We start from the raw sequence: 13,396 nt of genomic DNA, 5'->3' as shown, positions 1-13,396 counted from the left end.
TCAGTAATGGAGCCTTGAGAGTAACAGGTAAAAACTTCTTAAAAGTTATGCAGAGAGAACAAAGTTAGAGCAGGACAACTCTGCCGGGTCTGCAAGTTTTTCATATAAATGTAGGAATAGTGAAAAAAACATACAAAAAACAGATAACAGAAAAAACAGATAAAACAGCTGATCGAACCTACCTTATGGAAATCAATGTAATCGATTAATGGTGCCATACCATAACGCTAACGCCATAACCATAGCCAACCATTTGGTTTTTTGTTTCTCGCCATATCCATAGCCTAAAAATATTTCAGTTGGTGAATTTAATAACTTTTTGTAGATTTTATTCATTGTTTGGGATACGTTATGACTAACAGACTTATTTTTTGTGGAAAATGTTTGTAATTTTTTGCGATTTCTTCATTTTTATGAAATTTTCACGATTTTTAGGTTAAGGCACCATTAATCGATCACATTGGAGATGGTTATGGATATGGGCATGGTTACCACTATGGCGTTATGGTTAAGGAAGTTTAATTAGCCCTTTAACCTTTGCCGTCTTTCAGTGAGTTTTACAGCTCCGGCTCGCGCTCAATTCTCACGGGAATGCTCTGGATCATTGAGAGACTTGAAAATCAGATGTGAACTTTTCGCACACGTGAAATGTGATAGGCAGATGTCGCCGCTGTTTTTCATTTAACTCATACGGCGAAAGGCTAAGCAGCGACATCTATTTTTGAAAAAGTAGGTTTATTAAAGGCAGCATTGCCAAACTAAAAAGAAGTAACTAACAAATTATCTGGCTCAAAAATTTAACCAGACTTCTATCTGGATTTATCTGGCTCAAATCGTTGTTGTTGCATTTACATGCAAAATTATTTATCTAGCTCAGGATTTTGCCACCGGATGATAGCTTTTGTCAAATCGGCCGCCAGAGCCCTGGCAAAATATACATAGCCATAAAGAATGTAATAATTTCATAAAAAATGGAAATGTAAAATATTAATAACAAATTAGAGAATTAATAATCATGTGACTTAACCAAATAATATCCAAAACAAATTTAAATAAAATTTCCAAAAAGTAAATAAAATCACCCACTAAAATATTTTTAGCTTATGGATATGGCGAGAAACCAAAAACCAATTGGTTGGCTATAGTATTAATGGCTAGGGCGTTATGATATGGTATATATAAGGTTGGTTGGATCAGCCGTTTTATAAATATGGATATTACAAGTTTTCCAGGTCCTTTCAAGCCCATACGTAAAGGTGCCATACCATAACGCCCTAGCCATAGCCATACCATACCATACCAACTAGAGTTGTGCTTTTTCGTTCATTTCAGAGATTCGAATCTTTCGTTCTTTTTCTGATGATCGAACAAGTTGTTATTTTTGTTCATCTGTTCTTTTTTTTTTCAATAATTTATAAATTTCATATTTGATCACTGCTGCTCGCACCCGCGAAAAAAGCCAACAAGTATAGATGGGGGTGTGTATGCAGCAATGCTTTGTGTAGGTGTATTTAAATGAGTAATGAATAAATAAGTTAATATATATATGTATAATTAACTTCAAAAAAAGTTACAAATTTCGGAAGATCCAGGAAATTGAAAGAGTACAGACACAAATTGTAAATATGAATTTTTCAAGTTTAATAAATGTAATAATTAGTTTCTTACAAAACATGTTTTTCGTAAATAGTCCATACATATATTGTTGTAGCAGTGCCACACACAAAGATGACCACACATATCTTTAGTGTAAGTGGCATCATCGACATTCGTGCTCACTGTGAATTTCTGCGTATGTATGTATGAATTTACAGTGTTCGCGAACGAGAAGAGAGAAAGAATAACATTAGATAAAACGAACTAAAAGAACAAATGAACTAAAAGAACAAAAAGAACCGAAATCGAAGATCTGGTTCACTTGTTCAGTTGAGAAACCCGGTCAATTGAACAAGTTCAGAACGAAACGACCCAACTCTAATACCAACCAATTGGTTTTTCGCCATATCCATAACCGATAAATATATCATTCACTAACTTTTTGGATGTTTTGTTTTGGTTACGTTTTGACTAACTGACTTATTATTTGTAGAATTTGTTCGTAATTTTTTGCATTTTCGTCTTTTTTTATAAAATTGTCTCATATTTTAGATTAAGGCATCAATCAATAACCGATGCCAATTGATATGGATAAATAATAAAATAATTTGAAAAAAATTTTAAGTTAAACGATTTTATTGAAAATAATACTTACATGAAGTAAGAGTAATTCTAAAAGCTGGAAACTAATTAGGTAAGTCCAGGCCCGGCGAGAGGGGGGGATTCTCCCGGGCCGGGGTTTCTCAGGGGGCCCGCGATTTAGAGGTACTAAAACATTTTTTTTTAATTCAGGAGATACTTTAGTTGTTCCATGTGCAAATTTTAAACCGAATTTCAAAAGCAACGAATATTGATAATGATTTTTTGCTTGGGCCTGACGAGACAATAAAAACATCAAACAAAAATGTATGTTTACATGAATCTGAGATCGTAAAGTTTTCGTGGTGACACTGATGAAGGTTCATCTTCAAAAATACCACCAACTCTGTATCAAAGTCCATATTATTTAATCGACTTCGATATCGGTACCGTGAATAATGAGTTTTTGCGATCTGAAGAAGTCAACGAAATAACTCGTCGAGGTCATCAAAAGTGTCCTGTTAATTTTCCACGTGATTGTCATGACGAGGCAATTCCTACCTCGTTGTTAAACAGAATCTTGCCAAACGGAGATAAAGTGGAGCGTGACTGGTTAATGTGGAGTACCAGTAGCAATGCTTTTTATTGCCTACCATGTCGTCTATTAAGCACCAATGCTTTAAATCGACCTACAATTTGTTCTGCGGATATTCGAAATTCCAGGTATGGAAAAAGTTATACGATAAACTGCCATCACACGACAGTAGTCAAGATCACATTAAATGTTATATTCAATAGCGATCTAATTAAATTTAATTTTTTAATTGTTTTTAATTAATCTAATTAAAAAGGAGGCTACAATTGATACACTTATCAATGACCAGCTAATCACTGAAACTCAAAAGTAGAAAGAAATTTTATATAGAATTTTGGACACTATTTTATTTTTGGGTGAAAGAGGCATAGCTTTCAAGGCGAAGGTATATATCTTGGTGAACGAAACGATGAACATTTTTTGTGCATCTAAGATCTCATAAGCCATTATGATCCGATACTTAGAGATCATTTGGAGAAAGTTAGGATTTCACAACATCAGCACAAACGTTTACAAGTTCACTATTTTTTCTAGACATTCAGAACGAGTTTATAGAAATTTGTGCAAAGCACGTGAAGGAAACTATATTAGATCAAGGCAAGAAAGCCAAGTATTTTGCTATTATCGTCGATGCTATGCCTGATGCTAGTCCCGTTGACTGCGTTCATTTTGCGCTAACTCCATTTCAATTCGAAAGCAACAAATTTTACAATTCAAGAACGGTTTTTGGCTTTCGTGAATTGTAACCAAAAAAATGGTCAGAAAATCGCTGATCTAATTTGCCATACTTGATTGAAGATTGTCGTGCACAAGGGTACGATAACGGCGCTAATATGAAAGGAGCTTGCAACGGAGCACTACGTCACATTCTCGACAAACAACAACAATGCTGATTACTCGCCTTGTGCAACCCAAATCTCAATTTATGTGGTGTTGATGCTGCGGAATGTTGTACGGCTGCAATTACTTTCTTCGGAGTTGTACTAAAATCTTTTACTATTTTCGGCAGAATCCACAACGATGAGACATCCTCTAAAAAAATGTACCGAGCTCCCTTCATAGTCTTTCAGCCAAAAGCCAAATTTGACTGCGCAAGCATACGAAGATATTACCGGCATTCTCAAGTACGAAAAACAAGTTTGAATGTATCTTGCTGTCCTCAATTTGGTTCAAAATACTGACTACCATTAATGAAAGAAACGTTGTACTCCAAGCTAGAGATGCCACCATAGATGTTGAGGTCCGACATCTGGTTCCCGCCATAAATTCAGAAAACAAAAATACGGAAACACTTTTTTCAGAAAACATTAGTCAGAACACTTTTTTTCAGAAAGCCAAAATTCAGAAGTCAAAAAGCCGGAAACAAAAATTCAGAAATCAATATTCAGAAGTCAAAATTAAGAACTGTAAGATCATAAATGCAACCATGCCAACTAATGTAACAGAATAAGCAAAAAATACAACCATGGGAACTAATTAATAGAATAAGCAAAAATACATCACTGTAAAGGAAGAAAATGGAAGAAAAAGAAGATGGTGGACTTCCGGTTCATTATTGGATTGAAGACCGAAAAATAAAGTATTAATAAAGTAACTTTGAACGCAAATAGCGAATTGTATTAGATTAGGTATTAGATTAAGAAATGTACGAAAGTGAAGATAGAAAGAAAAGATAGAAAGTTATAATGTATCAAGGTCAATACAGTGCGAGCTGTAATTCTGAACACAAATAGTGAATTGTATCATATTAGCAAATGTACGACAGTAAAATTAGAAATTAAGATAATCAGACCAATTCTAAATATTCTCGCGGAATTTTGTTCTCGCAGATTTTTTATTCCCGCGGAAAAATTCTTCTCCCTAGGAGAAAATAATTGGGGAATAGGAATTTCGAATTTTCGAAGTCAGCTGTTTTGTCAATTGAAATTTCGTTGAGCATTTCTTATTTTGTTTACAAAATTGTAAAGTTTAATTTTTGTTGCCAATTTGTTTGAAATTAAGAAATAAGGTATAAACAATGCACATTATTGCATTTCATGTGGTATTCACTGAAATGAGTAATGAATTGGTGCTACAGCAACATCAACAAAGGAGCATAAGAAGAAGACCGGCGGGATAACACAAATCCGCCGGAGTTGCTTGCATTCATTCTGCAAAGCAATTTTCTGGCGGCCAAGTCGAGTTGAGTTCGTCTTTCGCCATATGCTAAGATCTATTTAAGCCTTCTTAAAAAATCCTTGCGCAATTTCTGGATGGCTGCATCAAATATGCGAAGAGCACTTCCGTTGCTTATGATATACTTTTCGACTTAAAATAAAGAATATTGTGGTTGTTGTTGTTGTTGTATTAACAGTGAGAATATTGTGGTAGAACGTAAATACATATTTTAGCACAAATTTGTACAAATAAGTGTTCTTTCTTAAAATAACCAATTTCCTTTAACTATTTTGATGCATTCCCTTTAATTTAACTAGTGAAAAAACTCCTATGAAATGGCAGAGAAATCTCCCTCACATTCATAATACCTACTTTTCTCCCATAACCGGTTTCCGCTTTTTCGAACATTGTTCAGAATAGGAGGAAAGGGAGAAGTGAAAAAACTCGCAAGGAATTTGTATTTAGAATACGAGGAATGGGAGAAGGGAAAAAACTTGCACGGAAGTTTCGTTTAGAATTGGGCTGAATATATCGAGGTTGATACAGTTTCAGGTTGGCCGAGTTGTAAGAACATAAATGCAACCATGTCAACTAATGTGACAGAATAAGCAAAAAATACAACCATGGGAACTAATTAATAGAATAAACAAAAATACATCACTGCAAAGGAAAAAATGGAAGAAAAAGATGGTGGACTTCCGGTTCATTATTAAGGTAAGGCCGCATTAGGCTGCACTACGCAGCACTGCACTGCACTACAAAATATTTTTTGCATGTATTCTTATGAGGCAATTCACACCTAGCGTCAGCAGCACTGCGCGACCTGGCACAGCGCGGCAAATTTGATCAACTAGGCAAAAAATCCGCGTTGGGAAGTGTCGCGCAGTGCTGCTGCCGCTTTGTGTGAAATGCCTCATAAGAATACATGCAAAGAAATTTGCACCATCTTTTTTCAATCTGGGCAAAAGAGTGTGGAACTCTCCTTCCTCATATCTTAAGGATGAGATGTCTTGGACCCATAGCCACGACCTTTTTCTTTTCCTTTCCTCTTCTTCGCACAAAAATGAAATAATTACAGCTTCAAAAACTGTGTCGTCCATTTTGCAAACAAAAATAAACACAAACTTTCGCCGCAATGTGTCGCTTGATTGCCGCTTAAGCTAAGGCCACACTGAGCTGCACTACACTGCGCTGCAAAATATTCTTCGCATGTATTCTTATGGAACAATTCACACCTAGCGGCAGCAGCACTGCGCGACGCGGCCATGAGCGGCAATGTTGATCAAATAGGCAAAAAAGTGAAGCGCCGCTGCCGCTACATGTCGCGCCGCTTAGTGTGCACGCACCTTTAATGTGAATTGCCAAAATATGTCGCTCTGTGAGGCGCCGATGCTGCTACGTGTCGCGCAGCGTAATGTGTGCGTATCTTTAGATTGAAGCGTTGTTTACTATATAGTTTGGCAGCTTATTTTGAGGTTATGTTGCGAATAGAGTGGAAGGCAGTGGACTAGGCAGTCGAATGACATATAAATGGTGTTCGGAGTTTTCTCAAAGTTAATAAAAGCTTTAATATAAATAAAAATATTGTTTTAATAACAACAAAAACGCCTTATATATTCTATATACATAAATTCGTAAGCATTATCTCACTTTAAAATTTGAGCTAAATTATCTAAAGTTTTTTTTTGAAACTGAGTCGAGAACTGTGCGTGTGAATGTGCGAGTTTTCACCGATCAGCTGTTAGTTGCGCTACTTGCTAAAATTTACAATGGATTGAAGACCGAAAAATAAAGTACTAATATAATTAATCCTGACATTTCTGCTGTTTTATTAACCATCGAAGGTAGAAATTACAGAAGTCAAATTTTGCACAAAATTTAAGGTTTTTTTGCTATCAGATTTGACTTCTGAATTTTGCCTTCTGAAATATGACTTCTGGGTTTTCACTTCTGAAATTTGACTTCTGCAATTTGTCTTCTGAAACTTGTCTTCTGAAATGACTTTTGAGATGTTACTTCTGAGTTTTGACCTCTGAATTTTGTCTTTCTGAAAAAGGGTTCTGACTAATGTTTTCTGAAAAAATGTGTTTCTGAATTTTTGTTTTCTGATTTTATGGGGGCACCGCGACATCTAGATGCATTATAAGCTGATTTGAAGTTGATCAGGAACCAATGAGAGACAATTTTAAACGAATGCAAAACAGTTGCTATTCAATTGAACATCTCACCAAAGTTTCCGGACATTCGATAGAGAAAACCCAAAAGACGTTTTTAAGATAATGGGAATGAGATGATTACGGATGATCCAGACTCTGATTTTAAAAACAATACATTCCTTGTGATCGTTGATTCGGTAATCACTGGCTTTACTGAACAATTTGCAGCTATGAGAAATTTGGACGAGACGTTTTCCTTTTTGTGGCAATTTGAAGACATGGATGAAACTACTGGTCGGGCGAGCGCAGCAAAATTTGTCGAAAAATACAAGTCGGACGTTTCTCAAAGCTTAGAATGTGAAATAATTCACTTGAAACACATTTACGTAGCAAATTTTGATAAAGGTCTGTCACCATTGGAATTGCTAAATACCACCTATCTTCAAAACTGTATACAATTTTCCCCAACATTTGTGTTGCTTTACGTATCTTTTGCACTATACCTGTCACTGTAGCTAGTGCAGAACGTTTTTTCAGCGCCCTTGCAAGGAACAAAAACTTTCATAAATCGTGTACATCTCAAGAGCGAGTTTCAGGACTTGCCACGCTTTGTGTTGAATCCGTTTTGGCAAGACAGTTAAATTTTGATAATATTATAAAAAATGTTGCAGCAAAAAAAGCAAGAAAAGCCACTCTTTGATATCCGAATCTTCTATATTGAATAATTAAAATTTATAATCATCATTATATTTAACATAAATGTACTAAAACTATCTAGAAAAGATTACTTGAAACAATATATGGCTGATAAAAGAGAATTGTATTTCTACGTTACAATAAAATAGTATAAATAGTAAATATTCTGTGTTAACTATATTTTCATTTGGACTAAAAATCATTTAGTTGATGTGGCAACAATTTTTTTTATGTAATCCATCAATAATGATTCATGAATGAAACGTCATTAATCAATTATATTAGTGGATTTTTTATAGGGGGCCCGTAAATTATTTAGTCCCGGGCCCGGATTTTCTCTCTACGGCCCTGGGTAGGTCCTAGATACTAGTCATCACACTCCTCATCAATCTAGGGCTTTAATCAGACAATTAAATAAAACCATTGGGCGCATGAAATTTCTAAAAATGTCAGGCGTAGCACAACCTGATTAAGGTTCAGTTGATCTTATATATGACTATCAATAGAAATTTGATGCGTCCAATGCTTTTAATTAATTGTCTGATCAACATCCTAGATTAATGAGCAGTGTGATGACTAGCACCTGGGACCTACCTAATTATTTTCTAGTTTTTAGTATTATTATTACTTCATGTACGTATTGTTTTCAATAAAACCGTTAAACTTAAATTTTTTACTAAAATTTGATTGTAGCGACCTTTTTACTTTGACTTTATCAAACAGTGATTTTTGCCGGCTCAAGGTCCAATGTAATAAAACACTTTTTTAAATATTTCCCAATATATTTCAATCTCCTTCGGAGATCGTCTTCAGGGGCTATAACAATAACAAACAAATATTCACATATAAAACTGAATACAATTGGGATACAATTTTTCCATACATACATACATTAATTATCTTGTCCGATACACGACACTTGTTAATTCGCCATGCAGTTCAGAACTAATTTTTTTTTTTGTTCTTTTGTGAGTCAAGTAAGTGTCTATAAGTATGTGAGCAATTTTCTGTGTCCGTTTTGTAATTTAGTCTCTTGCTTGGTGATGTATTTGCTATGTGTAGCATTTCTAACGTAAACCTTTTGCTATAATTTGTCTCCTGCTCTAGTATGCTCACCGCTTTAAAATCTGGTTGGTGTCCGTTCTCTGTACAGTGGGCCGCAAGTGCTGTTTTATGAATGTTGCCAGATGATCTACATTTAATATCCGATCTGTGTCCTGCTATTCTTGTTTTTAATTTGTTCTTTGTTGTACCCACATATTCTTTTCCACAGTTATTATTTTCATTTCCCGCACATGTAATCTTATATATTACATTATGTTTGTCTGAATTTGTTATGTTGCTTTTCATGTTATTAAAAAATATGTTTGTTGTGTACGATGGTTTGTGTGCAATTCTTATATTCTCCTTGTCATTGATGTCTGAGCCCTGCAATCTTTCTAAAAAACCTGGTATATATACTACAGATCTATATTTTGTAGTCGTGTTCTCTCTGTTCTTCCGGCATTTATCTCTCGGGTATTCTTTTATTAACCTCTGTATTGCGTTAGGAGGGAAGTCATTCATCTTTAGTATGTGTGTTATACGTTTTTTATTCTCGGAGTGAAAAACCGTGTCACTCGTATCTAATACTCGTTTAATGAAGTTTTTCGCCGTGTTTATAATCATACCCCTTGGGTGTTTTGATTTAAAATTTATTATTCTTCCTGATGATGTGGGCTTTTGATACCAGTCAAGTTTTATTTTATTGCCTATTTTACATACTAATGTGTCTAGAAACGGCAGTCTACTAGCCGACTCCAGCTCCATCGTAAACTTTATGTCCCTGTGGAATGAGTTTAGCACCTCCAAGGTTTTTTCCAGCTCGCCCTCCTTAACAATGGCAAACACATCATCTACGTATTTGCTAAGTAGTCTCGCGTTTGTCACTGTTTCCAAAATATCTTCCATGATGATGTCGGCAACAATCGGTGATGCTGGGGATCCCATTGGAAGTCCTTTGAGTTGCGTATAAATTATTTCTTCATATTTGAAATATCTATTTTCCCAAGTGAAGTTTTGCATATCGGAAAATAGATATTTCAAATATGAAGAAATAATTTATACGCAACTCAAAGGACTTCCAATGGGATCCCCAGCATCCCTCCTAACGCAATACAGAGGTTAATAAAAGAATACCCGAGAGATAAATGCCGGAAGAACAGAGAGAACACGACTACAAAATATAGATCTGTAGTATATATACCAGGTTTTTCAGAAAGATTGCAGGCCTCAGACATCTATGACAAGGAGAATATAAGAATTGCACACAAACCATCGTACACAACAAACATATTTTTTAATAACATGAAAAGCAAAATAACAAATTCAGACAAACATAATGTAATATATAAGATTACATATTCGGGAAATTTTTATTTGTTGTTTTTCGGCCTTCAATATTTAAATTATTAAATTTTTCGAGCTCAAGGCCACGCATAAATAAAAACCAAATATTTTATATCTTTCAATAAATATACTTGTTTAATGTTAATCGATATTTCGACCTCAATCTGAGATCATCCTCAGGACTGAAAAGATTACAAAACAATAAAAACATCAAAAAGTGCATTTTACGTACATCCTTATAACACAACTTACACTCTTGGCTGTGCCTGATCGACTAATTTTAAAAGATTACATATTAAACGAATATAAACAATATAATGTAAACAAATAAATACCGTAAATATAAACAAATTTTGACAAAAACAACCATGTACAAATTTCTCCAACTGTACGTCGCGCTCAGCATACATATATATGTACATATATCAGCTACAGGTAAACTGTTGTTGTCTAACATTATAATACGAATATTGGTGGGACATTAAACTAACAAATTACTCTCAAAGCACTTTTTTGTTTCTGCTTATTAGCTGCCTATAGGCCGAAGCACAATTTTCCGTGTCTGTTTTAAAATTTATCCGTTTGTCGCTCTCTATATTAATAATATGAAGCATTTCAAGTATGTATCTCTTGTTATATTGCTTCTCTTGTTGCAAAATTCTCACATTGTCTAAATCTGGACAATGTCCCGTAGCACTACAATGATGTGTTAAGGCAGTTTTGTTATCGTTCAAATTATTTCTGTTTTTTATGTTCGACTTGTGTCCGGAAATCCTTGTCTTAAGCTTAGATTTAGTTGTCCCCACATATACTTTATTGCATAAGTGGGACCCGTCACCATTGCAATTAATTTGGTATATTACGTTGGATTTCTCGTATTTTTCAATCCTGCTTTTCATGTTGCTGTATATTTGTCGTAGAGTGTTGTCGTACGTGAAAGCTATTTGGAACTTGTCCCGGTCATATATATTTGAGTTCTTCAGTCTGTTGGACAAGCCTGGAATGTATGTGGCTGTCTTGAATATTTTCTTGGCATCCTGTCTGATCTCAGTAGTATTCGGTCTAGCGTAAAAAGCTCGTATGTAACTATTTATTAAAGATAGAGGAAAATCGTTGTCTGTTAATATTTCCTTGATCAGGGCAACATTTTCCTCATGGTAACATGCGTCGCTAATAGAGAGAACTTTTCTGACAAAGTTCTTTGCCGTGTTTACTATGATTCTTCTTTCATGCTTGGAATAAAAGTTTATTAATCTCCCAGACGCAGTGGGTTTTTTGTACCATTTGAATGTAAGTTTATTGTTATGTCTTATTACCATCGTATCTAAGAATGGTAATTTTCCGTCAACTTCTATCTCTGACGTGAAATTTATAGACTTCATGTAGCTATTTAGAGTGGCCACCGTTTCTTGGACTTTATCTGTTTTGACGATAGCAAATATATCATCCACATATTTCGTTAGCAAACGTGGTTTATGTGGAAAATCTTCCATGAATTTGTTCAGCAATTCCTCCATTACAATATCTGCAATGACTGGCGATGCTGGGGATCCCATAGGCATTCCATAGCGCTGTTCATATATTTTGTCTCTAAATTTAAAATACCTGTTGTCCTTTATGCAGAATCGTACTACCCCAAGAAATAAGTCCTTCGTTAACGAAGTGTGGCTTTTTATCAAATCCCACTTATTCTCAATAATTTTCATCGCATGGTCTACTGGAACGCTAGGGAAAAGAGATACCACATCAAAAGAAACTAGACTTTCATCGTCATATATATATGTCTTTTTTATTTTGTCTTTAAACTCGATTGAGTCTTTTACGTTGAAAATGGAAGATTTTGTTATGTTCTTAAGTATGTTAGTGAGGTATTTACACATACTATATGATGACGAATTTACTGACGAACATATTGGTCTCAATGGAATTCCTTCCTTGTGGATCTTCGGTAGACCATAGAGTCTCGGCGCATTAGCTGTTTTGCTTAGCAGACGGTATTTTTCACTCAGACTAATCATTTTGTTTTTAAACATCTTTTCGACAAATTCATTATTCTTTTCTTGGAGTTTGTTGGTGGGATCTCTTTTCAGAACTCTGTATGACGTGATGTCATTAACTATTTTCCCTAACTTCGTTTCATATTCAGATTTTTCCAAAACCACTGTAACATTACCTTTATCTGCACTGAGGACCAGTAGGTGTTTATTGTTACTGAGGAACTCTTTTGCTGAATGTAGGGTGTCTAAAACAAAATTATCTCTCGTATTATAATTTGGTCTTTTCAGGTGATCCCGTATTAATGTGGTTAAATTATTTCTTTCTGTCTCTTGTCTTTCTCTGTCTCCGATGGTTTGTATAGTCCTCTCCGTCTGCTATTATTTTAAAAAGTGGAAAATTTTTCGTTTTTGTTGGCAAAACACGAACAAAAACAACTACTAAACATCAAACACATTCCCCAGTGGTTTTGTAACACAACATCAACAAATATACCAGCTCAGTGGCTTCTCTCGTTAGGTCCAAAATATGCTTTGCCAACAAAAACGAAAAATTTTCCACTTTTTAAGATAATAGCAGACGGAGAGGACTGTATACAAACCATCGGAGACAGAGAAAGACAAGAGACAGAAAGAAATAATTTAACCACATTAATACGGGATCACCTGAAAAGACCAAATTATAATACGAGAGATAATTTTGTTTTAGACACCCTACATTCAGCAAAAGAGTTCCTCAGTAACAATAAACACCTACTGGTCCTCAGTGCAGATAAAGGTAATGTTACAGTGGTTTTGGAAAAATCTGAATATGAAACGAAGTTAGGGAAAATAGTTAATGACATCACGTCATACAGAGTTCTGAAAAGAGATCCCACCAACAAACTCCAAGAAAAGAATAATGAATTTGTCGAAAAGATGTTTAAAAACAAAATGATTAGTCTGAGTGAAAAATACCGTCTGCTAAGCAAAACAGCTAATGCGCCGAGACTCTATGGTCTACCGAAGATCCACAAGGAAGGAATTCCATTGAGACCAATATGTTCGTCAGTAAATTCGCCATCATATAGTATGTGTAAATACCTCACTAACATACTTAAGAACATAACAAAATCTTCCATTTTCAACGTAAAAGACTCAATCGAGTTTAAAGACAAAATAAAAAAGACATATATATATGACGATGAAAGTCTAGTTTCTTTTGATGTGGTATCTCTTTTCCCTAGCGTTCCAGT

This window comes from Eurosta solidaginis, chromosome 2, assembly GCF_040869045.1.
Source record: "Eurosta solidaginis isolate ZX-2024a chromosome 2, ASM4086904v1, whole genome shotgun sequence".
NCBI lineage: Eukaryota > Metazoa > Arthropoda > Insecta > Diptera > Tephritidae > Eurosta > Eurosta solidaginis.
Note: the sequence above shows the minus strand (reverse complement) of the source record.